The sequence below is a fragment of the Panthera onca genome, chromosome B1 (genome assembly GCF_046562875.1).
Source record: "Panthera onca isolate mPanOnc1 chromosome B1, mPanOnc1 haplotype 2, whole genome shotgun sequence".
NCBI lineage: Eukaryota > Metazoa > Chordata > Mammalia > Carnivora > Felidae > Panthera > Panthera onca.
Genome location: NC_138342.1, coordinates 117,403,663 through 117,430,193, shown reverse-complemented (window position 1 = coordinate 117,430,193; position 26,531 = coordinate 117,403,663). Strand labels below are relative to the sequence as shown.

At 37.0% G+C, this 26,531-nt stretch overlaps 1 pseudogene; it reads right to left on the bottom strand.

Moving 5' to 3' along the window:
* Window positions 1-19,000: 19,000 nt before the first annotated feature.
* On the bottom strand, window positions 19,001-24,500 carry LOC144616065 (uncharacterized; annotated as a pseudogene).
* Between the last annotated feature and the right edge of the window lie 2,031 nt (window positions 24,501-26,531).

The window sequence follows — 26,531 nt, the reverse complement described above, 5'->3', positions numbered from 1 at the left end:
AAGAATCTTCTATGATAAGAATGACCTATGAAAGAGATTGTATTTCACTACTTCTCCTGCTCATTTTTTTTTTTTTTTGTAAATCACATATTTCTACCAACACCTTTCAATACTTCAGTGAAAGGTGAAAAGTTGTAATTAAATGGGAGGAGTTGTACTTTTAGAATTAAGCATGGGTAAAGCTTGTAAGAGCACAGATGGATGAGCGTGAGGAAGCCTGTTTGCTAAGTGGCTCACTACGTGAGCTTTGGGGAGATGGCTCTCTCATCATTTTAAACAGTTGGTGATTTCCCCTTCAAAGAAGGATCTTCAAGGGGAACCGAATATAACCTCTGTCTAATTCCACTCGGTATTTCATTTCTCTTTTGTTTGCAAGGTATTAATTATTAAATGTGGTTCATATTGATAATTATACCACATCTTATTTATTAATGACTCACTATTAAGCTTAAACTTAATATCTCCAGAGGTTCTCAGGTCTCTATTTTTGCAGGTCATTGCTCCTTTTCTCTTTGCAGGACTGAGAGCTGAGAAGGTTTCAAGCTTTGGGGCTTAAGGTAAATGGGTCTTGATGGTGTGATTACCGACGACACAGTTCATTACCACTAATAGAGTCACCCATGCAGCCAAAGAGAGAAAAGAGGGACTGCAAAATAGTGAACTAATAGGCAATAAATTATTTTACCAGGAGAAGGCAATCATACGTAAGGATAGTCAGTGACCAGATCCCAGTAGAAGAGCATATACCTTTTATTTTGCTTGAAGCATGTGTCTCCTTTAGGTTCTTTTTCAGAAGGACAGACCTCATTTTCAAGCTAAAAAATTTGCTTTCATTTCTTCTTTTGATCAGTGGCAAGAGATACAAAATAAGGCAAAAATTACATTTACTCCTCGTAACGTTGCTTACTATTGGCTTCATTTCCTTGTAGGGCTTCTTCCAAATTGAAAAATTATACTTGATTCCTTACATTCAAGATTTCAGTGACACAGATTGAAACTTACGAGAGGATAAAAATTCACTGGCTTGTCCCATATGGGAAAAGATATATCCTAACTTGCATACATTCTTAATATGGATTTGAGAGAGAAATTTAATTAACAGCAACAAAACCCCATAAACTACAGTGTCTTTGAGACCTCGGTCCCTCTCAATGAGGAATCTCTCCCTCAGAACCCTCAGAGCCACATCCCCCTGATCAGACAAGCTTTTCTGCCCCTAGATCCCGGGAGCTCTCTAGCAATTTGTCTTCCTGCTCCCAGAGCTCCCTTCTTTTGGACTCTATTCCCAACAACTCCAAAGTAACCCCTTCTTGATTTTTTTTTTTTTATCTCAAGTAGCAGAAATTCTTAATGAGCCTTTTCTGATTCATGAGAAAGAGAGCTCACCTGTTGCTCCAGAGCTCAACTGGGATGCTGTAGCTCCTATCTGTCACTGAAAATAGAAAACCAACACTTTTCATCCAGGTAACTATATTTTCCAGCTTCTCGCTTGCGCTTAGCCAATAGTCATCCCCACTCATCCAAGGCAAACCACACTCATGAGGGCTCCAGTTTGAACATCTTGGGCTACACACATATATCACTCTGTTGTTGGGGGATGCTAATTGGCGTGGGCAGGAATGGGAGTGTGTATGTCCTTTTGTATTTTTGTGTAAGACTTGGAATATATACATTTTAAAACTTTTTATTTTAGAATGGTTTCAGATTTACAGAAAAGTTGTAAAAAATAGTAGAGTGTTCCTGTTTATCCTTTTCCCAGTTTTCCGTGCTACTAACATTTTACATTACTGTGGTACATTTGTCACAACTAAAAGGTCAATATTAATATATTATTATTGGGGTGCCTGGGTGGCTCAGTTGGTTGAGCGTCCGGCTTTGGCTCAGGTCATGATCTCACAGTCTGTGAGTTCAAGCCCCGCATCGGGCTCTGTGCTGACAGCTCAGAGCCTGGAGCCTGCTTCTGATTCTGTGTCTCCCTCTCTCTCTGCCCCTCCCCTGCTCATGCTCTGCCTCTCTCTGTCTCAAAAATAAATAAAAACATTAAAAAAATTTAAAAATATATATATTATTATTAACTCCTGCACTTTATTTGAATTTCACCAGTTTTTCTCTAGTGTGTGTCTTCTGTTTCAGGATGTGCTTTGTATTTGGTTGTCATGCCGCCCCAGCTTTCTGTGTGACAGTTTCTCTGACTTTCTCTGTGTGGGAGAACCTAGACATCTCTGAGGAGTACTTTTCAGGTATTTTGTATAGTGTCTCAGTTTAGATTTGTCTGAGGTTTTTCTTATGATTAGACCAGGGTCACATGTTTTTGGAGGAAGAGCATGGAGGTGATGTGGCATTCTCTTCAGCACGTATAAGTACGCACACTATGAGCATGACTTATTGATGATGTACACCGTGATCACCTGGCTGAGAAAGTATTGTCAGGTGTCGCCACCGTAAGTTTACTCCTCCTCTTCCCTCCCTTTTCCATACTCTATTCTTTGCAAGGCAGTAAGGGGAGCCCATACTCAAGGTTAGGGACTTAAGTTCCACCTCCTGGAGAGGGGAATATCTGCATAAATTCTTCTGAATTCTTCTGTAACAAATAGTTTTCACTCCTCTCACCTATTTATGTATTTATTTACTCAACTTTTTTTTTTGTATCGGCATCATTATGTTTTATTCGCTGTCAAGTGCCTGAGAAATGTTGGCATGTAGTAACGGCTCAGTTAATCATCTTTTTGTTCTTCTTTTTCCAAGGTTTTATTTAAATCCCAGCTAGTTAACATACAGTGAAATATTAGTTTAGGTGTACCATTTAGGTGGCCAGATTAGTCACTTAAGTTTCAGATGTACCATTTAGGTGGCCAAATTAGTCACTTACATACAACACCCGGTGCTCGTCACGACAACATAGCGTCGGAAGAAATGCGAATGTTCCCTGACAACTTCAACGTTAAATCAATGCACAAATCCTAATCCCTCGTGTGTGTGTGTGTGTGTGTGTGTGTGTGTGTGTGTGTTGTGTTTTTTGGTTTTTACATCTATAAAAATGGGAAAGAAAATTTTCTCTGTAGAATTGTTGTAGGATAGGGGTTAATGCAAGTACAGGTCCTGAGACATAGAAAGTGCTCAGGTAGTAGTGCTTATTCTTACCTTCTAGAAACGTTTATTATCCACCTCAGAAGTTAGTTTATGAGAACAAAATTCTCAACCATCGTTGTGGGCTACGTATATAATTCAGATCTCTTCCTTTTAAGAACCTGGGAATCAAATTATAGATTAATGTACAGTTTATACTTGCAAAATACTTAAACTTTCCTCTAATGGAAAAATAAATTCAGTATTTGTAATGTTCTGTTGATTCACTTAATTTTTCCACTTTGTAAAGATTTGATCCATAGAATTTTTTTGTTCCCTCATAGATTAAATGCTAGACTAAAATTGTAAATAGTTTTCTTTTGGTGATATTAAAAAAAAGCCTTTTCCTCCTTATATTAGAACAATAAAATTGTAAAGATTCACTAAAAGGATTGTGCAGAAATAGTGTTTACTATGTTTAAACACAAGGTTTTCTGTTTGTTTGCAGTAATTCTGGTTGTGGTTTTGCAATGAATTAATGTTAAAGCTATTAGAGAACAGGCGGGTTCCTTTGGCCCCTGTGGTCTTTTCATTTATTGAAGGCTTATTAATTAAGCTATCACTCCATATGGACGATGCTTCAGCATATAGCAGTGGATAAAACAGAAAATGATCCTGCTTGCGTAACAATGGACAACAAAATTTTTAAAAGTATATATATCATATATTAGGTGATGGCAAGTGCTATGGAGGAAGGCTAAGAGAAACAAGAGATGTTGGGTAGAGGAAGGGAATGTAATTTACTCTTTTATATTGGAAGAGCATGTGCAGTGTGGTATTTAAGCAAAGGCTTGAAGGCAGTGAGGGAATGAGCCATCCTGATCTCAGGGAGAAAAGCGTTCCACATAGAAGATGGAGCCAATGCAAAGGCTCTGAGGTGGGAGAGAAAAACGAAAAATGAAGCGAAAAATGAAGTATTTTAGGAACAGCAAGGAAACTAGTCTGCATTAGAGCAGACCTTTGGATATGGATATTTAATATTCATGACCAAACGAAAACAGTTAAATTTAATGTTTATTCATTTTGGAGCAAGAGAGAGAAACAGAGTGTAAGCTGGGGAGGGGCAGAGAGAGAGGGAGACACAGAACTCGAAGCAGGCTCCAGGTTCTGAGCTTTCAGCACAGAGCGCAACCTGGGGCTCGAACCCACAAACTCTGAGATCACGACCTGAGCCGAAGTCTGCTGCTCAACCAACTGAGCCACCCAGGCGCACCTGAAACAGTCAAATTTAAAAACTCATGGTTTAAAAATAAGTCAGAGATAAAAATAAAACGGAAGTAGAGGTATGTCATCAGGTACTTTAATCTTCAAAACCTGTATTTATTCTGCCAATGTGCCTTCTTTCCTAACCAAATGGGCATACTAGAATATCGAGTTCCTTGTGAGCTGCCATTCTCATTGCTTTTGCTTAGGGTGAGATAAGAGTTGATTAGAGTCTTAAGCTTATGAAGAGTTTGTAAGGGCCGTTTCTTTTCCTGTTTTGTTCATGCGCTCTTGTTGGCCATAGCCTTCTCCCAATATGCTGCACAGATTCCCTTGCCTTAATCAGATGACCCGAGACTAGGTCAGTTTTCAGTATCAGAAACAATGATACGAATGCTAATATGCTCTCAAGAAATAGACTCTTCACTATTTATGAAAATAATAAGAAAAAAAGACTGATGGTCATCAGTCACTTCTGTCCACATTTGGAATAAATTCAGTGCTTTAAATGTTTTGATATTAAAAACACTTAAATTTGTTTTCTCAAAGCATTCACATGTGAAAAGTATAAGCATCTTAGATAAAATCAGACACATTTCCTTTATTCCCAATTCAGAGTTCACAGAGGCCTTTGTTTCCATTGGAGCAGACAGATTTCAACTGTGAGAGAATATTGTTTTGTACTTTGTGGCAGGCCGACAATGTTTAGATGGGTTATGCCTGCTGGGAGCCCTACTGTCTTCCCTGTGGATTTCAAACACCCAGAGGGGTGGCTTCTTTGTGGATTCTAATCACTCTGTTTGGATTGGAACAGTATGGCCCGTGTGTGTGTGTGTGTGTGTGTGTGTGTGTGTGTGTGTAATTTAATTTTAATTTAGGTCAATAGTTTTTGTTGGCTTTAGGGTGAGAAGACTTCTTATGTTTTCAGAAATACTGATAGTTAAAAATGACATTGGGTTGCTGGCTAGGTGAGAACTAGGTCAACTTGTTTTTTTTTTTTTAATCTAAAATATTGCTGTTAAAGATAATTCTGTCGCATCAATCAAGTTTCATATGTTTTCCAGATAATTTCTAAAAATGGAAATACGAAAAGTTAATAAATTTTGAAAAAGAGAAACAGCTGTCCTGAAGCAAATATTTTTAAATAAAAGATAGTTCTTACCTTTTCCTAAAACGCAAATATTCTACTATTGCATGTTTTTGCATGTGGTTTGCAAGAAAATGGCTCTCTGGGGGTACAAAAAGCTGTGACTTGTAGCACGTACTGAGTTCCATGTTGGAGATACTCCCAGTATGGCCGATTTCAAACTACCCACAACTTAACAACTAGCTTACAAAATTCCTGAAAATTTAGCAGTCAGATCTAGAGAATCCCTAAGAGTGGGTTCCAGCACACCTATAAAATACTTATTCTTCCTCTCTAAAATGAATATGGGACCTACCTTGGTTAATTTTAGAACTGTTCAAATGTTCTTTCAGCTTGTTTTTGTGACTCATCTGGTCTTGGTCAGTTTTGGTGGGTTTAGCAAGGATGGGTCATATTCTTCTGATGGGAGCTAAATGGAGTAATGGAACAGTTGTGACCTTTGGAATGTCCAATAACTTGTTCAATTAATTGCCCTTGGTCTAAGCACACAGGTGACATCTTCTTGATATCGTAGATGATAGAAGAACTCTAATTCTTCCTCTGACTTCCAAGAAATTTCCTCTTTCACAAGGCCTACGCTCATAGCATCAGTATAGGACAGTTTCAGTTATACAGAAAAACAAACATTAACTAACTTTGGAATGCACATGCAGTATTTTCTCAATCTGAATATGTCGTCGTTTGCAAAATATACCTTTGACTTATTAAGAATTTTTGTGGAAAATAAACTACATTAAATATGCCTATGAATTATAAAATCCATTCTCTTTCAGACAGTGTGTGTGTGTGTGTGTGTGTGTGTGTGCATGAAAATGAAGAGTATATAACTTGGAATTAAGGAAACATGGGTGGTAATGTTATATAGATAATTTTGAAAGCTTCGGTGTGGTGGGAGAAGTATTCCAGGATTGTGCTTTTTCAATGGAGTGATAGATTACATTGGAACTCTTATGTCACAACATTTGTGGGTAATGTGTGGACTCTGAACTTTTCTGCTATCTCCTATCAGAAATGAGCTTTCCAACAGTTTTCCTGTTCTTATCTTTCTTTAAAAATGGCTTGTACCCTTTCATTTTAATCGCTGAACAAAGCTGATGCTCTAAGTTACAATCTCGTGAACAGATGACAAATGAAGGCACTGACGTGGCCCTTATTATATTATCATCTGGACCAGAACCATGTGATTATATGCCAGAAATTGGCATTATTACCTTTAAGGTAAAACAGCAGCTGAAGAATTTATACTGGAAAATCTGTATTCTCTTCCTCTTCTTTTTTTTTTTTTTTTTTTTTTGGTTATTGGATTTTTGTGTGACATGATTTAAATGCCAAGATTTTTACCTTTCTCTGTCTCTACCTTCTGATATCTCTATATCTATTGATTGAACAATTAATCAGTTGATCTATTATAGTATTTAAGGAGAATGAAAGAATGGAATTATACATTGAAAGTCCAAAACATAAAAACATTATTTTCTCTTTTATGTGCTGATATCTTGTCCATTAAGGATATAGTAAACAATTACTTATTCAGTATTCTTTTTCTTTTCTTTTTTTTTGCTACTGATCTTTTTCTTAGCCAAGAGCCTTATTTTGTTCATTCTCTAAGTTTTCTGCTTATTGGATGGGATGCAGAGTATATTAGGTACATATAATACTGGCATAGTAAGGATTTATTTAAAGGAAAACAAGGTAAAATTTAGATTCAACTAATTTTTTTGACAATTTTCAAATTTATGAAGGCAAGGGATAGGCATTACATGGTGAACACATTACCAATTAATTCAGTAAGCAAGGCAGACCCAGGGTTAAAAAGATCCATAGAAGGAGAAACTTTCCTCTAAGATCTTAATGTGTTGTGGGAAATGTACTAAAAATACAGATTTCGCAGCTCCCCTCAGACCAAGAATATCAGAATCTCCAGAGGGTGAGCCTGAGCATATCTTTTCAATAAACCCACATAGTTTTTTAGTGATTTTATGGTACAGTCTGGTTGAGAAACCTCTGGTCCATATTATATATGATCCACAGAAGAAGTAAAAAATTAGCATTAGGGATATCTATTTTCTGTTTATCTAAGAGGCAAATGTATTCCCTTCCCTTAAATTATTTTTCTCCCGGTTTCTCCCTCTCTTGAGGTTTTGCTACAGAAAAAGTTCTTTCCACTGTTAACTCCATTCACAACCACTCTGAACACCCACTCCCTGACGCACTTCTCACCGCCCTCCCCCGGTCCTAACTGTGGGGAAACTCTTTTCAGTTGGAGAAATGCAACTAGACAAAAGTAATTTATTTAGCCCTCAGCCAATTCTATATTGCTTCTTATGTTGAAACAAAGATCTTCATTTTTATTCAGTCTTCCTGCTGCTTCTGAAATTCGTTTTCTCCTTAATTTAATGAGCCCCTTCTCTACAATACGCTAAGCATGGTACAGGAGAAATATAAAGATAAATATGTGTGCTTACATTCCACTGGGGGAGGCCAATGTGATTTAAATAAGTTAACATGAGGCAAAAATCAGACTTGTAATGATAAGCTGAAAGTTTGCAAGTCCTCAAGGCTTCCTGGGTGCTTTTTCTTTTATGCCCCAAGAAAACAATTCAAGACCCCCGCCCACACACCGTGGGAAGTTCAGTGTCATTTATAGTGTTTCTAAGGATTCCTGCCTGCTGTGCACCTGCCCTCTCCTAGCAGATGCCCACCTGCAGTCTTCAACAGCTCTAATCTGGATCGCTTCTGCCTGTTTCTTTCTAAGTGTGGATATTTTTCCTTTATTCCTCAAAAGAATCACTAACACAAGGGTGTTGTGTTGGGTAACCGAAAATCTAGAAACAATGGAAGTTCATTGTAGTACAGAATAAGAGTCTACCTGAAGTTGAATATCAGATGTTATTACAAAATTATTTACTTTGGTCCGACATTCCTGGTGTATGGAAATCACTTGCTCATTAGGTTCTTTCTTTGCAACCCTGACTTCTCACATACTGTTGAGGTTCACCCTGATGCTAACAAAAATCTACCTTCTGTCTCTTATTTCCTAAACATTAAGGGAAAGTTTCCAAATCACTAGGTAGAATCAAAAGTTGATGATACTTGGTCATAGAGAATAAATTTGCCTATTTTAATTTCAACCTCTCTCCTCCACATCATTTCGAGAGCCAATCTGGGTACAACCAATGGGCCCAGACAAGTGTTTTACAAACTAAGCAGTCTTCCTTCAACCTCAATTGTAACAGTAATGACCTTCCTTCCATTTCCATTTTATTATAGAGATATAAACCAAATGCTATAGGGATGCATAGCTTTTGGAATGATACCTAAAACACATGAGAGAGAGATAGGGGGTGAGAGGAGAGAGAGGGAGAGACAGGCAGAAAGACAAAGAGAGAAAGCTTTTTGGTGGTCCCTAACCATCTTTGTTCACCATATCCCTAAATGCAAACATAGTTCTGGCACAAAATTGTCATTTGTTATATGTTTGTAGAATGAATAGATAATTAAATGATAAAAAATGTGTCTAGTCCTTCCAGCCATTAAATATGAAGCCAAATCATTTTTGAAGTCTAGGAGACATGGAGCACCTGTGTGGGCTGAGAAAAGATATGTGGTGGGGTGTGGTCATCTACTTTAGCAGGCAATTGATTTTTCAACATAATTAGTTATTTAATTGACCATTCACGTAGTGTTAATGCATTTGAATTCCTAATTAATCTCCATTTTACTTAAAACATTTTATTTCTGTACCCCCATTTGTAATTTAACAGTAAGGGGCCTTGAATTTTGATGTGTATTTATCACTAAGTGCGCACACACACAAACACACACACACACACACACACACACACACACACACACACTTACACGAAGGACTAGAGAAAGTTAGCCATTTGGACTTTCAGGGAAATTAGATGGATCTCATTCCACAGAATTTATTAAAAATCATGGATTATTCAAATTTTTAACTTCTTTTTCTATATCAAGGGTCACCAAACTTCTTCTGTAAAGGACCAGATAGTAATTATTTTAGTCTCTGCAGGCCATATAGTCTCTGTCCCAACCGCTTGATATGTAAATTAGGGACAGTGTTGTGTTCCACTAAAGCTGTACTTACAAAAATAGGCAGTGGGATGAATTTGCCACATGGGTCATATTTTGCCAGCCCCTGCCCCAGACCCTGTTATAGGATTTAGACCCACCTCTTGCCTAATCATGAGGGCTCTTGCTTTTAACTTTGTCTTCCTCTATGCACAAGTTCTTTCTTCCATCTTTAGATATATATGATCTTTTGATCTTGAAAAGTTGTTGTTGTTGTTGTTGTTGTTGTTTTGGTTAAGAAAATGCTGTTCCAACCAAGATATCATCTTGCCTATCTCCTTCCATGTCTGAAACCTTGCTCGTCCATCATCTATTATTCCTTCATTGTTTCAGATATGAGTAGCCCAGAATCCGGAAGCCAGCAACGTTGTTTTTATGTTCCTCTTATACCTAGCACAATAAAAATTCCCATAGTTCTTTCTTTAAACAGATTTTAAAGTAAATCTTTTGATTGAGGTATAACATACATACAGAAATATGTACAAGTCAGAAGTATACAACTTGAAAATTTTTCAGAGTTATTTTTGTTTCATTTTAAACATTTTCCTTATCCAAATACTTTAGAACAGTCATAGTGGTTAGGAGCACAGACTTGGGAGCCAGATTGTTGGGTTCAAAACCCAGATCTACCTACCACTCACTGAGTTGATGACGTGTGGCAAATTATTTGATCTTTTCGTGCCTTGGTTTCCTCACTTGTAGTATAGGAAATGGCGCTATTATCTATTTCAGATGGTTTTCCCACCCCCTAGCTTTATTTAGGTGTAACTGACATATAACATATAACATATAAACATTTTGTTTAAGGTGTAAAGCATGTTGATTTGATACTCTTATATATTGCCAAATGATTACCAGAGTAGCAGTAAGTTAATGCATCCGTCACCTCACATAATTACCATTTCTTTTTTTGTGGTGAGAATATGTAAGATCTACTCTCTTAACAACTTTCAAATATATAATAGAGTATTATTAACTATAGTTACCATGCTGTACATTAGATCCCCAGAACTTATTCATCTTATAACTGGAATTTTGTTCCGTTTGATCAACATCTTTCCGTTTCCTCTACCCCCAAGCCTCTGGTAACCACCTTTCTACTCTAACCATCCTTCTACTGTCTAGGAGTTTGGCTTTTTCAGATTCCACGTATAAGTGAGACCATACAGTATTTGTCTTTCTCCAACTGGCTTCTTTTACGTAGCATAATGCATCCAGGTGTATCAGTGTTGTCACAAATGGCAAATTTACCTTTTTTTTGTCATGGCTGAATAGTATTCCATTGTCTACATATATACCACATCTTCTTTATCTACCATCCCTGGATGGTTATGTAGGTTGTTACTGTATCTTGGCTATTGCGAATGATGCTGCAGTGAACATGGATATTCATATATCTGTTTGATATCCTAATTTTATTCCCTTTGGATATACACCCAGAAGTAGAAATGTTGGATTACGTGGTAGTTCTATTTTCAATTTTTTGAGGACAATCCATACTTTTTTCCATAATGACCATACCAATTCACATGCTCACCAACAGCCTACAAGTGTTCCTTTTTCCAACACATCCTCACCAGCACTTGTTATCTTTTGTCTTTTGGTAATAAACATTCTAGCAGGTGTGAGGTGATATTTCATCGTGGTTTTCATTTGTATTTCCCTGATAATTAATAAATTTGAGCATCTTTTCATGTCCCTGTTGATCATTTGTATATCTTCTCTTGAAAAATATCTATTCAGTTCCTCTGCCTGTTTTTTAATGAGATTATTTGGCATTTTGCTATTGAGTTGTATGAATTCATTATATATTTTGGATGTAAACCCCCTTATCAGACATATGATTTGAAAATATTTTCTACCATTCTGTAGATTGCCTTTCCATTCTGTTGATTGTTTCTTTTGCTGTGCAAAAGCAGAATTATTTTCTTTTTTAGTCTGATGTAGTTTCACATATTTATTTTTGTTTTTGTTGCTTATGCTTTTGGTGTAATATCCAAAGAAATGTTTCCAAGACTAATGTTAAGGAGTTTTCTCCCTGTGTTTTCTTCTAGAAGTTTCACAGTTTCAACCCTTATGTTTAGGTTTTTAATTAATGTCAAAGTAATTTTTGTGAATAATATAAGGTAGGGGTCAGTTTCATTCTTCTACATGTGATTATCCAGTTTTTCTAACACCATGTATTGAAGAGATTATCTTTTCCTCAACAAGTATTCTTGGTTCCCTTGTCAAATATTAGTTGATCTGTATGTGCAGGCTTATTTCTGGGCTGTCAGTCCTGTTCAGTTCTCCTATGTGTCTATTTTTATGCCAGTACCACATTACTTTGATTACTATTGGTTTAAAGTATGGTTTGAAATCAGGTAGTATGATGCCTCCAGTGTTGGTCTTTTTCAAGACTGTTTTGGCTATTTGGGTTTTTTTGTGGTTCCATACAAAATTTCATTGGAATTTTGATAAGGATTATATCGAATCTATAGATTGATTGCTTTGGGGAGTATGGTCATTTTAACAATATTAATTCTTCAAGTCCATGAGCATGGAATATCTTTCCATTTATTTGTATCTTCAATTTCTTTAATCAAAATCTTCTAGTTTTCAGTATACAGAACTCTCACCTCATTGATTAGATTTATTCCTAATTATTTTGTTTTATTTTTCTAAGCTATTATAAATGAATCTGTTTTCTTTATTTCTTTTCCAGATATTTTATTGTTAGTGTATGTAAATACAACTGTTTTCTGCATGTCAATTTTGTTTCCAGCAACTTTAATGAATTTGTTGCTTAGTTCTAACAGTTTAGGTGGAGTCTGTGGGATTTTCTAAGTATAAAATCATATCTGCAATCAGACACAATTTTACTTCCTCCTTTCTAATTCGAATGCCTGTTATTTCTTTTTCTTGCCTAACGGCTCTAGCTAGAACTTACAGTTGTATGTTGAATAGGAATGGTGAGAATGGACATTCTTTTTCCTGATCCTAGAGAAAAAGCTTTCAGTCTTTCACCATTGAGTGTGATGTTAGCTGTGGTCTTGTCATGTATCACTTTTATTATTTTGAGGTACATTTCTTCTATGCCCAATTTGTTGAAAGTTTTTATCATGAAAGGATGTTGTATTCTGACAAATGCTTTTTCTGCATATATTGAGATGATTATATGATTGCTATCTTTCATTCTACTAACTGTGTATTTCATTTATTGATTTGCCTATGTCGAACCATCATTCATCCCTGGGATAAATCCCACTTGATCATGGTGTATGATCCTTTTCATGTGCTCTTGAATTTGGTTTGATAATATTTTAGGGGGAGTTTTTGAATCTATATATTTCAAGAATACTGGCCTTTGGTTTTCTTATAGTGATCTTATCTGGTTTGAGTATCAGGATAATGCTGGCTTCTTAAAATGAGTTGAGAGTGTTCCCTCCACTCCAACCTTTGGAAGACTTTGAGAAGGATTGGTTCTGGGCTTTTCTTTGTTAGGACATTTTTAATTGCTGCTTCAATCTCCTTACTTGTTATTGGTCTGTTCATATTTTCTATTTATTTGTGATTCAGCCTTGGTAGGTTCCATGTTTCCAGATTTATCCATTTCTTTTAGATTATCCAATTTGTTAGAGTATAATTGTTGATAATAGTCTCTTATAATTCTTTGTTTTTCTGTGTTTTTAGTTTTAATGTCTTCTCTTTCATTTCTTATTTTAAATATTTGTATTTTCTTTCTTATTCTCTAGTCTATCCTAAGTTTTGTTGTCAATTTTGTTTATCTTTTCAAAAACCTAGCACTTAGTTTTGTTGATTTTTTTTTCTAGTGTCTTCCTGATCTTTATTTCATTTATTTCTGCTCTGATCTTTGTTATTTCTGTCCTTCTACTAACTTTGGGCTTAGTTTGTTTTTCTTCTTCTAGTTCCTTGATATGTAATGTTATGTATTTGAAATCTTTCTTTTTTCTAAATTGTAGGAATGTATTGCTATAAACTTCCCATGTAGAATTACTTTTGCTGAATTCTATAAACTTTGGTATATTGTGTTTTCATTTTAATTTATATCAAGATTTTTTTAATCAAGATTTTTTTGAATTCCCTTTTGATGGCAAATCTGCTTTTCAAGAATATATTGTCTCATTTACACATATTTTGAACTTTCCAGCTCTCCTCCCATTATTGATTTCTATTTTCAAACCATTGAAATTGGAAAGAAATACTTGATTTTATTTTAATGTTCTTTCATTTGTGAAGCTTTGTTTTGTAGCCTATTGTATGATCTATCCTGGAGAATGTTCTGTATGCACTTTAGAAGAATGTTTATTCTGATGCTGTTGGATGAATGTTTTGCATATGTCAGGACCATTTGGTCTAAAATATGGTTCAATTCCAATATTTTTTATTGACTTTCTGTCAGGATGATTTTCCGTTGTTGAATATGGGTATTGAAATCCCCAACTATCATTATATTGTTATCTGTTTCTCACTTCATATCCTTTAGTATTTGCTTAATACATTTAGGTACTTCAGTGTTGGGTGCATATGTATTTATGATTGTTATATCTTCTCGATGAAATAACCCTTTTATCATTATCTTTTTTTATTCTAGTTGCATTATTTGGCTTAATGTCCTTTTTGTTTGATACAAGTATAGCTACCCCACTCTCTTTTGTTCCCATTTGCATGGAATATCTTTTTCCATCACTTCACTTTGAATCTATGTGTGTCTTTAAAGCTGAAGTTAATGTCTTGTAGACAACATTTTGTTGAGTCTTGTTTTTTATTCATCCAGACACCCTATGCCTTTTTTTTTTTTTTTTAGAGAGAGCACACAACACATGAGCAGGGGAGGTGCGGGGGAGAGAGGGAAAGGGAGAGGAAGAGGGAGGGGGGAGAAAGAGAGAGAGCGAGAGAGAGAGAGAGAGAGAGAGAGAGAGAGAGAGAGAGAATCTTAAGCAGGCTCCATACCCAACGTGGAGCCTGACTCAAAACTCCATCTCACAACCATGAGATCATGACCTGAGCTGAAATCAAGAGTTGGACACTTAACTGACAGCCACTTAGGCACCACAACTCTATGCCTTTTGATTGGAGAATCGAATTCATTTTTGATGGGTAAGAACTTACTAATGCCATCTTATTGTTTTGGCTGCTTTGTAAATTTCCTTGTTACTTTATTCCTCTCTTACTGCCTTCCTTTTGGGTTAGGGAATTTCCATAGTGGTCTTTGATTCACTTTCTTTATCTTTTGTGATCTCCTGTAAGTCATTGCTTTGTGGTTACCATCAGGTTTACATAAATATCTTGTAGCTATAATAGTCTTTTATGTTAATATCAACCTAAATCTGGTCATATACAAAAACTCTACACTTTGACTTTCTTTCTTCTTCTTTCTTTCTTTCTTTCTTTCTTTCTTTCTTTCTTTCAGTTGTACCTTTGGTTTTAACTTTTCTCTTATTTTTTTGAGACACAATTAACATGTAACATATTTTTGATATCACAATTTACCTTTTTTATATTGTGTATTCATTAACAAATTATTGTAGCTATAGTTACAATAGCTTGTCCTTTTATTCGTATATAGTTAGGAGGTTAACACACTACCATATGGTGGTATTAGAGCATTCTGAATTTGATAATATACTTAGTTTTATCATGTATATTTTGTATTTTAATATATAATTTGTTTACTTGCCTTCTCCTTTTGAAAGTACTCATTGCCTGAATGGCCTTGCTAACACGACTGTACTAAACTGCAAGGGAAGCAAGGAAAGGTCTTTTTACTGGATGGCAAGTGCACAGCTAAAAATTGGAGTTCTATTATTAATAATGAGGAAGGGCATGAATTTTGAGAAGCAGAGATTAGTCTCTGCCCAGAGGCCTTATTTCTCTGCTCTTTATTTTAAATAATAAGATGGGGCACTAGTGTAAATTTGCTATTATAATTTAAGTTGGGGGGATTGCTGAAATAAGACTATTTTTTTAAGTCTCAGTTAAGTGCCACAAGTGTTTAGTGAGTATCATATTGTGTAAGGTCCTGGGAATGTAAACAAGATATTGTCTCCTGCCTATGTAGTGCTTACAATGCACTGGGGGAATAAATAAATATACAGTTTTAGGATGATGTGTTAAGTGCGATGATACAAATATAAGTGTATCTCTATGTACATGCTGATTCATGGATTTATTTATATGAAAAAAATTTTCAGTGACGTACACTTCAATTTTGTTATTCTTTCATAAGTTGCCCTCTTTAAAAGGATAAAACTACATGAAAAGAAGTTTAAAAAATAGTGCAGAGATATATAGATTAGTTTTTATAACATTTCTCTTGACATTTCAACACATTTATTATTAAAGTTGATCTCTATGGCTTTTCTTACACTTGATTGAAGAAATGTCTTTTCACATCTCTCTTGGCAAGTCTCAGAGTAGTTCATGCTTTAGATTATCAACAGTAATCATTGTAAATGATTAGGTTTCCTGTTCCTAGGAATTTGTTAAACAATGAAATGACCCCTCAATTTTAGCATTCACACCTAATAATGAGATTTCACATATTTTCTTTGTGTTTGGCATATTGATACCTTGTTAAAATCACTAAATAGTTTCAACTATTGGTGATGATATATACTTTCTTCGAGTCTCATTAAAATATAATTTAAGGCTATAGATTTCATCATAAAATTTTTGTATATCAGTGATTCCATATCAAGCAAGCAATCAAGATTTGCTCAGTTAACTTAATCAGATAATTTAAAAGGGATCCCTCTTATAACTTGCTGCCTTGAATCTGAACCAGAATGGATATTATGACTAGCAGGTTCTTTGTGCATATATATTACTTAGTATATAGAAGTCATGTTTCTGAAAAAGGAAAGACATTCACACGCAGCTTTCAGTATTTATATATCCTATCTGACCATTTTGGAAATCAGAAAAATAAAAAATACTGGAAAAATCTTATAAGTATAATTACAAAGGTTCTTTTTGCTAGAGTGAGCTGTAGTAAACCTTTTTTTTTTCATCAGAGGAGTCCTAAATTGCAGAAACTGTGGAACAGTCTATAGTCTTACTAATAGTTACATATTTAAAAGGTAAATCTTAAAATGTAATTCTTAATTTAAGAACCATATTAAAATGATAAATTTCTTGGGATGCCTGAGTGGTTCAGTGGGTTACATGTCTGACTCTTGCTTTCTGCTCAGGTCATGATCTCGCAGTTTGTGAAATTGAGCCCCACATCCAGCTTTGTGCTGACAGTGTGAAGCCTACTTGGTATTCTCTCTCTCTCTCTCTCTCTCTCTCTCTGTCCCTCTCCTCCTTCTCTCCCTCTCAAAATAAATAAATATTACAAAAATAAATTTATTTTTGTTTTTGGAATTAATATTTTTCTCTACCAAAAGCATATTATAATTATTATTTTGCTTTATTTTTAAACTTTTATATGAAGTATAACAAATTTATACAATGTAAACTATATATATATATATATGTATATATATATATATATATTGCAAAGTGAATATGCCTGGGTAATTGACACCAAGGTCAACACATAGAACACTGTCAGCACTCAGAAGCCTGCCTTATGACTCTTCAATCAGTATTTTCTTCTTCTGTCTTAAAGATAACTGCTATTCCAACTTCTGACATTATAACATAATTTTGTCTGTTTTTGAACTTTATATGTATAAATCATATGTGTGTTTGGCTGCCTCCCCTTAATATTATGTGTGTAAGATTAATTCATATTATTTTGATATAACTAGAAGTCATTCATTTTTATGATTTATAGTATACCAATGCATCGTAACAATTGGAGACTGTAGAAATGTATGACTGCAACAATTCTTAGCTGTTATCTTTGCAAATATTACCTCACCTCATTACCTCTTTCTTCTCCAATTACACATATAATAGACCATGTAATTTTTTTTACCATGTCCCTATGTCTTCTATATTCTCTTCTGTATATTCCATTTGTTTTTCCATGCTTTCAGATGCTTATTTTCTTTATAGCTTGCCTCATCGTTTACTAATTCTTTCTTCAGTTGTGTCTAATTTGCTGTTAAATCTATCCAGTACTTTTACATTTTGGTTTTGTTTCTTTCAGTTAGAGTTTCTATTGGTTATTATTTTTTTAATACTTTCTAGTTTTCTGCAGTATTCTTATTCTTGTCTTTTGGTTTCTCGAACTTAAGCAACATATTCATTTTTAAAGTCTCTTTTGCTTATCTGGATCTCTGAAGATCTGTTTCTACTGTTTATTGTTTGTTTTTCATCAAGTTAATCCATGTCTTCATGTGCTTATTTGTGATTGAGAATTGGATATTGGTGTGAAAATTTGTAAAAATAATTTGATGCTTAAGGCACAATTATCTTTACTCAGAGATGATTTGCCTTGACTTCTGCCAGGTGGATAAGAATCCTGTTGATACTAGATTATTTAAACATGCTTATTTCATTTGAAGGTAGCTGCAGCCCTTATGAGGGCTGGCATGTTTCCTTTTTACTCTTTTAAACCATAGCTTTTAGGTTCCTAATCTAGAGCTTGAGAGATTTTACTGGGACCTTTTGTTTTAAAATCTTTTCTTTTTACTTCCTGTCTTTTTTTTTTTCCCCTCCACGTACAAGGCAGGTTTTTGCATTTCTCAAAGTTGTGTGCAAGGACGGAGGTGGCTGGAATGTGACCCCCCCCCCCCCGCCCCCGGAGTCCTGCCTTAGTCCCTCCCTGCCCCATCCTCGGTGCCTCTGCATCTGTGCATGGATGGAGCCCCGGATCCTGAACTCCTGAGTCCCCTGCTTCATCTGCACCTCCAGCAGCTGGAGCTTCTACTTCTCGGTCTTCAGCTCCTCCCAGATGTGGGCCAGCTTCCTCTCTAGCTGCACTCCCCGTCTGCTCCCACACTTCCTTAAAGACTGCATCTCATCCTGTAGCCTCATTATATCACCTATCATGTTCGCTGTCCCTGAGATTTTGTGGGACCAAGGAAAGTAGGGTGGGAGTGTCTTCAAAGTCTGGAGTTGACTTGATGGGATGAGGATTCTTTCGAGTAGGATGCCTGCTCTCTCTGGGGCACTTCCTCTTTGGGGAGTACAGCCTCTTTCGAGGTAGCCTCATGCTCCCAGGTGCCTCGGAGAAGAGGGTTGTAGCCTTCTCAAGGGCAGGCATGGACCCTGGATTGGATTTGGACTGGAAGGGGGGGCTGTCCCTCTGATAGAGATGGTGCATCATCATGCAGAGGTGGGGCTCCTCTGGCATGTGGACTTCTTGGGATTGAGTCTTATTGGCTACAAGAGACTTGAACTTTGGCAGGGCTTGCTCCAGAAAGAAGTGATGGAACTGAGTGTTGTCTCTGGTGAAGGTCTCTTCAGAGAGCGCCTGCTCAGGGGTCGAGACCTTTTCTAGGGTGGAGGTCTTGTCACCAAGAAGGGCCATCTTTAGGCTAGGGGCTTCATCCTCAGGTGGGACTTCTGGGACAGGGGCCTCATCCCCAGAAATGGCACTGTCTGAGCTGGGGGCACTTGTCCAGTCAGGCTCTCCTCCAGGGTGGGGTTGTCTGGGGCTAGAACCTTGAACTCCAGAGTTAGGGCCTCCTCTGAGATGGGGACCTTATCTGGAGTCAGGGTTTCCTCTGGGGTGGGGGCCTTATCTGGAGACAGAGTCTTCTCTGGGGTGGGGGTTTTATTCACAGGAGGGGCCTTTGCTAGGCTGCTCTGCCCTTTCTCGTGATTGGTTGCAGAGCACTGCCAGGAAGCCTGGGTTTTCAATCCCTTTCTGCCGGGGTGGCCTGGACCCCCCGCTGAGGAAGCTGCCACTAGAGCCTGAGTCTGGGATGGGCACTCCTAACTGGCTCCACTGGGTGTCTCAGATGGTTTGGCTGTACTGTGCCCAGTGGGGGACTGTCACCAGCTTCTTGACTGTAGGGAGGGCTGTTCTGAGCAGCATCTTCTTTGATTCCTTAGTAGGAGCTGATTCCCGAGATACCACTTTCCTTAACCTCCATGGTCTTCCTCAGTACTTTTACCTCATCCTTCTTCCACAGCACCAACTCCTCCGGGGCCTCAGGCTGGTAGTTGGACAGGACCCTGTAGATCTCAGTGCGGAAGACTGTCTGCAGGTAGTCTAGAGGGCTGTCATAGGTCAGGCTGCTCAGCTTGGGAGGCCTACTGGAGACCACGGCTGACTGAAGGCATGTCTGGGTTCCTGAGGCTTAGGAGCCCACTGTCCAGCAACTCCACAAAGTTGGATGGGAAGGCTGCCAGCTGCTTGTTCTTATTCCCCAGCCACCAGTCACCCCCACTCCCCTGTATCACTTCCACCATCTCCTCAATTTGCAGCTTTAGCTCATCTGCCTGCTCCAGGTTGTAGTTGAAGTTCACTTTGCAGCATCTTTGGGGACCTCGAGATTTGGCCGGGCAACCTCAGCTGTATGCAGAGTGAGGGTACCTCCCTGGTGCTGGCTGAGTCTCTGGGATCTCCTGCCCAAGTGCTCAGGGGAAGAGGCCACAAGATTCTTCTGCTCTCCGGGCAGCCAGCCCGGAGCGGGTCCTTTGCACACCTGCCAGACCAGGTCCCCGGGGGTGCCAGACTCAGCTTGTTCTCCTTATGCACATGGTATCCAGCCAGGACCAGCACCTCCACGGCTTCCAGGTCACACCCCAGGGCAGACTAGGAGAATGGTGCTGTCCTTCAGGTAGCTGCGTACTCCCAGGACCTTTAAGTCCAAGACTTATCCCCTTTTGTTTCACAAAGATGTCAAAAGCTCTGCTCAGCTTCTAGAGCTGATTGATGAGAATTCTGAAATCAGTGGATTTTCCTTGGAGAAAAGAGAATGTGAATGCCAGGCCGACCTTTTGCATTCTATTCAACTGAATGAGATACAGCGGTGTAATGGGTTTTCAGAATGATGCCAGTTCCTAATCTCTCATGTAATGGTGTTCAGACCTTCATACTACCATAAAGGAGATAGATAGATTTAGGAAGATTCAGGTAACAGAATATGGCAAAATTTCACACTAAACTGAATTTTTCTCACATATTATCCCTACCATCCCTGCTAATTTATCTGGCTCCAAGCTGTTAATCTATCTCTACATTTATTCATTTGTTTACAGACAAACACATGGATACATGTGTTTATTGTGTCTTATTTTAAAGGTGCAACATTTCATATTGATAATGACAGAATATTCTGAATGTTCTAGGGAGCAATTTAGCCAGTGACACTGCTACTAACTCAGCAAATGTCAATTATCAACAATAAAGATGATAATCTCTAAATTCAAATTCTATAGATGTATGTCATTTAAAAAATTATTAGGAATTTTTAAATTAGGAATTTTTAAATTTAGGAATTACTTTGTTTTGAAAATAATTTTTGGTAAACTATAATGTTAGAGAGTTTGGTACGTAAGCAAGTTTCAGGATGTTTTTAATATTGAATTTAGTGAATTAAGAAATGAATGGAAAACTATTAGGACTAACGCAAAATGCTTAATTACTACTTTCCTCTCAATAAAAAATTACAGTGGTGCCTCAGAAGTAAAAAAATGACAAATTTTTTATATAAAAATTAAAATTTTCTATGTGGAAAAGACACAATAAAACATCAAAATATAAAAATTATTTGAGAGAAAATATTTATAAGACATATGGTAGAATAAGTACAAATATCTCTAAATATTAAAAGCTCCTACCAATTAAGAATGAAATGAAAGGGAAAGCTATTCAGTACAAAAACGGAACAAAAGACAAAATCAGGCCTCCACAGAAATAGAAATGCAAATGGAAAAGAAATATAGGAAGAGATGCTTAATTTGAGTGAAATTCAATTAAAAGATCAATGAGATTCCATTTTCAACCATAAGTTTGTTGATAATCGGAAGATTGAAACATCCAGTTATTTAGATGGTAAAAAGATGCATATTTTCATGTACTGTCTGTGAGTCAAATTGCCACAACTCTGGGAATGTAATCTGACTCTTGAATTTAATCTGTAATATCTATTAGAATTAAACATATTTAATGCTTTTTATTTTGAGAGAGAGAGAGAGAGAGAACGAGCAAGGGAGGGTCAGAGAGAGAGGGAGACACAGAATCTGAAGCAGGTTCCAGGCTCTCAGCTCTCAGCACAGAGCCTTATGCAGGGCTTGAACCCTCGAACCGTAAGATCATGACCTGAACCAAAGTCGTATGCCTAACTGACTGAGCCACCCAGGCGCCCCTATTAAAATTAAGAGTATACATGTAACACAGCAGTGTGTTTTGTAGAATCTATCTGAAAAACATAAGCCGTAAATATTTTGTGTATACAAAAAAGACATGTGAATCAACATTGTGTTCTGTGATAAAAATTGAAAACAATCTAAAATATTCCTCAATAGAGAAATGTTGAAGAAATTATGCTGTGTTACTGTCCAAACTATGGAATGTTATGCAGCTAGTGACAATACTGACATCCGTGAAACATTAGTAAAAGGAAAACAGACTCAAGAAAAGACTCATTTGTATAGTGAAAGTTCATACTTTTGTAAAAACAACAATAACACCCTCTAATACTTAGGAACACACATTGATTAGTTTATGTTAACATACAAAAATGTTAATAAGAACGTATGCCAAGCTATTAATATTGGTATCTTAATGGAGACAATGATTGGAGAAGACAAGATTTGTCATTTTTTTCTTTTACCATATTTATGTTATTCTCTATTTAAAATGAACATGTGCTGCTTTTGTAATTTGAAAATAAATTCTCATAAAGGATAGCGATAATAAACACAACATATGCGAAGGCAAAAATGTCCAAGTAATCAGAGATTTTGTAGTATGTGGTGAGTAATGCTAAGTTTTCTCTTTTAAGGATAAGACTATTCAAATAGAGTCATATGTGTTTATTAATAATGATTGATATTCATTATTTTATAATACAAATGTAAATCAAACTATTTTTCTAAAAATTAAGCACCGATATTTATATCACATGTTTAAAAGAGCTGTTGTTGTATTGCTGGTTTTTGAAAGTTTGCAGATCTATCTCAGACTAAGCTTTATACTACTCCTTAAAGTCTTGAATAAAAATACCTTTTTGTTAATAGTTCCATGAATATTTATTAGAATATTCTCAAATCATTCCATCTAATGGAATTTGTAAAATTCATTTGTAAAATTCCTACTTTTATTGTACCACTCTTTTTATGTTAAAAAATAAAAGCTAATCTCTTAACATAAACAGTAAATTCTCTGAGAACAGCTGCGCAGAGAGAACTCAACAAATATTGAGTGATTGATTAGAATACTTAACTAAAATGGTACAGATTAGTTTTATTTTTAATTTATAATAGACAGTTCAGAAGTTTAAAAGGAATAATAATGAAGAATAGAGAATATGGTTAGGGTAAAATAACATTAAACAAGTTGTGTATTCTGTGCAAACAACACCACTTTCATGTTCTTTTAGAAGCTGAATTTGTTAATTTCCTTTTGGAAAGTGTGGCATGAAATTGTGGAGAAGTTAATTTCCAAATTCAATTATTTTTCTTAACTCTAACTTATTTAATATTGTTTGCAAACCTGGGTGATTTTATATTCCCTTGTCATGTATATTAGTTTTCTGTGACTGCTGTAACAAATTACCGTACTTGGTAGCTTAAAACAATACAAGTTTATCATCTTAGTCTCGTTGTTTGGACTTCTAGAGGTCAGAAGTCCAATGTAGGTCACACTGGGCTACAATCAAGAGGAGGTCAGGGCTGAGTTCCTTTCTGGAGGCTCTTGGAGACAATGCCCGACATTGCTTGGCTCGGGCCTCTTCTGTCTTCAAAGCTGGCAATGGCTATGCAGGTCTTTTTCACATTGTGTAATTCTGACACTTGACTCTTCTGCTTCCCTCTTCCACAATTAAGGATGCCTTGTGATTAATTGGGCCCTTCTGGATGATCCAGAATAACCCCCCTATTTTATTTTTAAAAACTTTTTTAATGTGTATTTTTTTTTGAGAGAGAGAGAGAGAGAGAGAGCGAGCATGAGTGGGGGGAGGGGCAGAGAAAGAGGGAGATACAGAATCCGAAGCAGGCTCCAGGCTCTGAGCTGTCACCACAGAGCCCGATTTACAGGACTCAAACTCACAAACTGTGAGATCATGACCGCCCCCTGCCGAAGTTGGATGCTCAACCGACTGAGCCACCCAGGTGCCTCAATCCCTCTATTTTGAAGTCAGCTGATCAACAACCTTAATTCCATCTGCACAGATAATTCCCCTTTGCCATGTAAAGTAACATAGTCACAAGTGCTGAGGATTAGGACCTAGAGCTCTCTTGGGGGTCCATTATTCTGCCTACCACATCATTTTGTGGCTTACAGAACTATAGATTGAAATGGAATAGAGTGAGTCAGAGAGATGATAACATTTTTAAGAGATCACACTATCTAAAACAGCAGTTCATATATTATTATTATTATTATCATTATTTTTAATTGCACCTTCAAGGGAGAAAAGCATGTTCTTGATAGTGAAATACAAATAAAAACAAGAGCTGATTATTTGCAAAGGTATTAAATACGCTCTGAGATACAGGAGTTCTAAAATTCACTTTGAAATTTTGACATCAGAAATGTGCAGAGTCCCAAACTCTTAAAATTACTGATCCTGGTAATTATTTCTGAATTATTGCCCCTTTTTAAGCTCTTTATATTTTAAAATTTTCTTTTACTCTCTATACTTAAAAAACGGATGTATCTGCCCTTCAAATAAAAGGGTGATTTAATTAAAAATGAACGACTACTTTCCCTGAAGTACATTTTGTTGGCAAAGCATTGTTACAAACCTATGTCTCTGAGTCTAGAGTCTTACTCATTTTCTCCTCTGACCAATGCTCGCTTCTGCTCCAAGTACACTGAGCTAGCTACGGTAGACTTCCGTAGGCAACATGTACACATGGCTATGTACTCTCAGAGAAGGAGATGTTAAGCATACCCTTGCCCCAGTTTTTCTCTTGCAAGAAGTAAATAGATGAAAACTTCCACTGATTAAATTCACAAAGAGTCATGCTGTGCTTGGACTCCCTTTACACTCTTCGGGGGTCATAGGAGTCTCGTTTATACCGCCCTTGGGAGCGGTAAGAAGAATGAGGGGGAGAGCGCATGAAACTCATAGACCTTGCACCTGTTATAGCTGTCTTTAAATCACCTGCTTTGTCTCTGTTTCATTTTCCTAATTTGAAAAATAGGGAGATTAATGACTTGTACTTCCAGTCATCTTCCAGTTCCAGAATTTCGTGATTGAAAGATCTCTTTTTTGAAGACTAAATTCTACTTAGTCTAGAAATTGACAGTTATGGTCATAGTTATCTAAATAATTCTTCTCACTATGACTCTGTCATACTTATTGTCAGTGGGAATGACTACTGTCTTCTCAAAAGCCAATTAAGGGGTGTTCTTTCCCTGGTAAGAAAATCTTAAGCACACAGGATATCCCTTAACATGTTTTGAGCCATGGTCTTGAAGTTTCACAGACACTATTCTGTGCCCTCGATTCCCTTAGCTGGCCCTGTCTTGACACTGGGGGCGACCATACCTACTACCACTCACTAGAAGGATGTCTGCCCTGCAGGTCTTTAAGGACAAAATCTGCTCTCTCAGTGAAGCTTACTGCCTGTTTGCTTTTCCAGAAAGGAAAACTGGTACATCCTGCCTTCAGGGCAATATGGGTCTCTGTGTGAGAAAATAAGCAAGGGAAAGTTTTCAGCTTGTTCCTCAGAATTCTTTGTATATGTTTTACTCAGTGTCAGTAAATAGCTTTTATCTCACTAAAATACACACACACACACACACAAACACAAAAGCAAAAACAAAGCAGAAACTTTCCACTGTCCATGGAAAGAAACAAGGGGGCTTTTCTTTGTATTGGTGCTTTCCCAGTGTGGGAACCTTGGGGGGAAATTTCTTCTTCATCAGCTTTCTTGAAAGGTGGGGAGAAGGGTGTCTTCCTTACTGCAAAGCCCTGTATCTACTTCTCACGTTCGTGTTGTCTTTCTCCAAGACTTTAAATTCTTTTATTTCTGCAGGTTCTGAGGATTGATTTTGCCTTCCTTTTCTGTATAAAACAGTCACTACTCACTTTGTACTTAGAGGATCCTTTCTTCCCGAATTTGATAAGTGGAATGCAGATATGCTTTATAGTAATCGCACATTTATTTGCTCATTTATTCTTTTTTTTTTTTGCTCGACTTTTAGCTTACCTCCCTAACTCCTTTGAGTCATTTGCTCTCTCACCACGTTCCCAGTCAATGCACTTCTATTCATACCTCAAGTATGTCGTGCTCCTTTTGACCTTGAATCCTACCTTGCACTGTTTCAACTGTCTGGGTTGCTCTTCCCATTTGCTATTTGCAAGGCTGACTTCTTATCCTAAATGCTACCTTCTCAGAAAGGGCTTCTCTGACAAGCTTGTGGAAGACAATGTATCTCTATCCCTACGAGTTAGGCCTTCTGTATTATCTTTCACTCTCAGGTAGAATCCTATCAGTTCATAAGATCTACCAAGTTGACCTCTGATACCTGAGCACTCACTCATAGAAGCAGGGTCTGCCTGTCTGATTTACTGAGTCTCAAGCCATGGAAAGCATCACCAAATAGCCCTGCCACAGATCTTGGTGACTGTAAAGACTTTTTATCTCTTCCCTCTTTCCCTCTTCCCAAATGAGCTTCATTAACTTCAGGAGAAGAGTGGGCTCACATCTAAACAACCTATTCTAACTAGGGCTCCAAAGTGTCTTCCCCGTGGGACAAGTTCAGAATTACTTCTATTTTTATGTCTTCCTGGTTACCACAAAAGACTGGACTGCACACTTTTCTGTCCCTTCTGTGAAATGAGATTGTGTTTCTGGTGGTGTGCCCATTTTAGGGAGGGATGCCAGGTTGTGAGATGTAGGACATTCTTACAGAGATATTCTTTCTTTAGGAAGAGGT